A 4,775-nucleotide genomic window follows, 5' to 3' on the forward strand; every position below is an offset into this window, starting at 1 on the left:
GATTGGGAGTAGGGATGAAATAAAAAATGATATTAAATTGAGTACTTAAGTACAAGAACGATCTTAGTCTATCAGAGAAACTTTAGAAAAAGTAAGATGAATACATAACTTCCTAATAATGTGGGTTTTTTCGGGTGGTTTTGGGTTTTTTTTTTTTCATATATCGGCATGGTATTTAAACATACTTGAATTTATAACAGTCACTTAGCTGATTATCAATAATGCATGGCTACTTAAAGGTTCTGCAAAGGCGATAGCAAAATTTGGAATAATATGGTCTTTCTGATATTCAGGTACATTTATTCAATATTGCACAATAGGGTAACCGTCACCTGCCTAATCACATATTCGGTGACGTACAAATAAATGATATTGTTGTAGTTATGACATGATAGTCACGGGAGGGGGGGGGGGAATGAATCAGAAGAAGCATATGCATCGTATGCGCACCCTTCAGAGCTGGAAAGTTGCCTAGCTCTGTATGTGCCACTTTCGTACGCCCGACCCACTCGACGGCGTGCCAACATAGCATATTCTGCTCAAAAGCACAAACCCGCCCAAACCGATCGATAAATCGCCAAATTCCACTGCATTTCTCATGATTCTACTCCGGTCACGTGTAGCTTGCATTGTATGTTACAATAGACTAATATCACACAGTGTTTCCTGCTGGATTTGTGAATAGATTCTAAGTTTCTGTTACTGTTTTATGTGCAAAATTCATGCATCTACAACAATGAAGGTACTGACTATTATTGAAAGAAAAGCCATCATTGATTTGTCATACAATAATTTATTTACATCAAAGTAAAGCTTGGCATTTTCTCTACCACTTTGCCCCTTACAGGTCCAGGATATGTAAAAAAAAAAAAAAATCTCTAAAAGTTACATAGATTTGGAAAAAAACAACCACCGAATGTTCTCCCAAACAATGACTATGGTACTGTCTCAAAATAATGTGGCACAGGGGGTCTCCACCATGACACACAAAGAACTAGTTGGTTCGAGGTTTCAACTACCTGTAATTAATTCACAAGCAGAAACTTTGAAGTATTGAGACTAGGTCACATGAAAAATCCTCTTGCACCAAGAGAGGCACCAACGTTCACCCACCTCACCTATGGTGGAATTATATAGTATTGACAGAAATGAATAAGAAAAGAAAGGCCACGGGGGGGGGGGGGGGGGGGGGGGGGGTCAGGGAGAAGGCAAAGGGAATAGGCCCAGAAGAGAATTGGAAGATCAGCATCTGAAAACAGATCAATAGAAGCACTTGCCAAGCTCTAATCTTGACACGAGTGTATATTACTTGACGTCTGATTGAGATTGCCGATTTTAGTCATAGCTGCCGCATAAAAGATGACTTTGGGGTTATTTCAGATAAAAAGCAGAAAAAAAAAACCATAGGAAAATTAGCACAAGCTAAAATTTTGCTGAAATCCAGTAAAAAAGATAGAGGGAAATTAAAACGTTTTCAAATTTCTTGCAGATTTTTGCAAATCGACTATCGAACAGTAACTGTTCATGTGAAAATCTATGAAAATTTGTGCACTGATAACGTTTCCACTTTCAATCTATTTTTTTTTTTTCATGAGTCGTGTACATGTAAAACTGACGAAATTTTAACTTATACCTTAAGATGTTAAACATGTCAATATGATTGCAGACATAAAGGAAAGCAATACTCATTTAAAATAAGCAAAATTTTCAAGCCCATGTGGAACTCGAGGATATGCCTGAGGTAGCCTTTCACAAACCTGAGGGAATTTACTCTCTATTAATTTCCAATACAAGAAGTCATTTCTATCCATCAAGATGGTTTAGTTTTCTTGCTTTGAGAGTATTCAACGTATATTTTTAACTCTAGAGACATGCGTCCCTATGCGCCCTGTAAGCATACACGAACTGATTGCAAACACGAGACTGAGAAGTGTTTCTTCAACCCGGCCCCCTTTTAGAGCTTCCATGAAAACCCTGAACTCCCTCGCAGCATATTGAGAGCATTGATCCTCACATACCATAGTAACGTTGTATGAATACTATCACTTTGACCTGCACGCAAGGACATAACAAGGCGACCAATCAAGATTGGACAAGCACGTGACAAAAATGCATATTTTGCTTTTTAGAAAGTCCCCCGTACCACGCATTGTATGCACACTCTGTATAATATCTGTTTCGTTGAGGGCACCGATCCATTATGATCATGATGAAACAATATCGCAGCACACGTGAATTATTTACGTGCATCTATTTATCATAGGCATTTTAACAAGACGAGTGTTGAGCAAATAGCAGCAGAGTCACATAGGTACATGACTTCTGTGTCCACTTTGTGTGGGAAGACACCATATTCTTTCTCTCTCTCTCTTTTTTTTTTTTTTTACTGACAGTAGTTTCCACACTGTCAAAGGACCCTACTTCAAGCATGATCTAAAACTGAATACTGTTTCACCCAATTCGATTGCTATAGGCAGAACTGTTCTAATCTTTTCTGTCCGGCGTCTTTCTTAGGCGTCAAAAAAAAAATCTCAATATAAATCTACAATGATAATATTCAGTATTGCAACGCGTTGTAGAATGAGAAATAAGTAAATGGCATAAGTAAGGACTTCATTAATTGGGGAGTTCATGGTTAGCGCATGTCTTTAAATATCAGACCCCTACACCACAGCCTTTCAAGTAACATGGACATGTGTTGTGATCAAGAATTCCTTGTTGAAACATGGCATCTTGTATTAAATCACTATTGATAGAATACACGGAGAGATTTTGCTAAACAGTGTTGATGAATGACTTACTCCCGTGCGTTGTAATTTAGTCTAGTTTTAAAGTCAGTGGCAAATGACACATACATTCTCATTTGACCTTTGTGTTGCACATGTGCAAATTACATGTTCAATGTCCACATGTTTCATACTTCAATCTGTGGCTTTTATTTGCATTCGCGACGATCATGGTTAAAAACATCAGCTGCCGTACAATCAGCATAGGTCGGCTTTTGGCATGATCTCCCCCCCCCCCCCCAACACACACACACACACACACACAACAAACTACAGATTTAGATTAATGTTTGCTGTCTATATGTAGCAAAATAACGGCTCAAAATCATGCTGCACTTAATGCATTCTGTTAGTTCGTTCGTTTTCAATAGTTATTTCTATGATACTAATAGACAACGCTTTGCTCAATTTGAGAATTGAGTTACATTCTATAGTACAGCTATATAACATGGCCGCCACAACAACAGCAACAGCAACAACCATTTCGTCGTAATCATCATCATCAACAACAGCAACAACATAAGATGAAATACAACTAAAACGATTTTAAAGACAGTATTGACACACATCAACGCACACACGAATTTGGCTCAGAGACGCCATAAAACGATCCATTGCCCAACCCCAGCACATTTCTTTTGAACCATCATTGCATTCATCTCTGCTGGGGATGGACAATGGACAATGATGAAATACTCGAAATGTAGGTTGATGGCGTAACCCTTCTCTTCTTCACACTTGGCCAACTTGTGAAATACGGGTTGGGTAAAGTATCCCACCTTTAACATTCATTTTTTTTTTTTTTTTGGGGGGGGGGGGTCTTTTCATTCACATTATATACCTCCAGGAAATTTATAACTGTGTTTCAAGAAAGTGGGAGATAGATAAGCATGTCAGATTGGACGTATAATAGGTGAGGTTTGTCTAAGTTCAAAGGAATGGCATAGTTTTGGTTGAGACTTGACTTCAGGTTTTATCATTATTTGGTGAGATAGTGAGAAACCTCTTATGAAATATGAAAGAGCATGTAATTCCATGACGATTTCAACGTTTACTTGATGAAAATTGATTTTGAAATGGCTGAGATATCCAGAACAGAGCGATCCTAATAAAGTGTGGGTCCCACATTTTATTACGATCGTTTTGTTTTACTTTGTTTTGGATGTTTCAGCAATTCCAAACCCAATTTTCATCAAATAAACTTTGAATTCCTGTTAAAATGGTATGCTCTGTACTTTTTCACAAGTTAAGTGTTTTCTTGGTATCTCGCAAAAAAAGTTAAAGCCCAGTTTTCATCTCAGCCAATACTGTACCATCCCTTTGAAGGCATTATTTACCATTTGCAGATGAAACAAAAACCCAGCATTAGTGTTTAAATACATAGAAATATATAGAAACATCCAATGTAAAAATTTGAACCAGTACAATCGATGTTAAGTATTGTAAATCTACAAAATGTGAACAATAGATATAATAAAATGTTTCCAGATTAAACTGTCTAGAGTTAGGGTTTAGTGAGAAAAATAGTGATATCTCCATATATTTTAGGCTTTATTGCAAAAATGTTTTATAGTAGGATCTTTTGTGAAACAGCTGACCTTCACATACGCATTAAAAAAATGAGATATCTCGAATATTTTTCAATTCACTGCTCCCAAAGGTAAAGAGGACCTTTAACGAGACTTTGGAGGTAAGAAGATAAACTAGTATAATATCTACTGATATCATCATAACCGATATTTGCTATGACAAAAAAAGTATTTAAAGTAGGATTAAAATAGAAAACGTTCGCATATCAGCAAATAGATGTAGGATTAACTTGTTGTTGGATTGTGAAAACTTATGTTTATCTCCGGTATAATGCTTTTCTTTACTAGCAGGTAAAAAAAAAATGAAGAAAAAGTTGAAAATTACTCATTTTGTTCAGTGTATTCAACACGTCGGCTTCTCGCTTTGCGTATTATATCAAGAAAATATTGGCGAATTGTA

Source organism: Diadema antillarum, unplaced genomic scaffold, assembly GCF_040938485.1.
Source record: "Diadema antillarum isolate AM-2024a unplaced genomic scaffold, OU_Dant_1.0 seq00001111_RagTag, whole genome shotgun sequence".
NCBI classification, from domain to species: Eukaryota; Metazoa; Echinodermata; class Echinoidea; order Diadematoida; family Diadematidae; genus Diadema; species Diadema antillarum.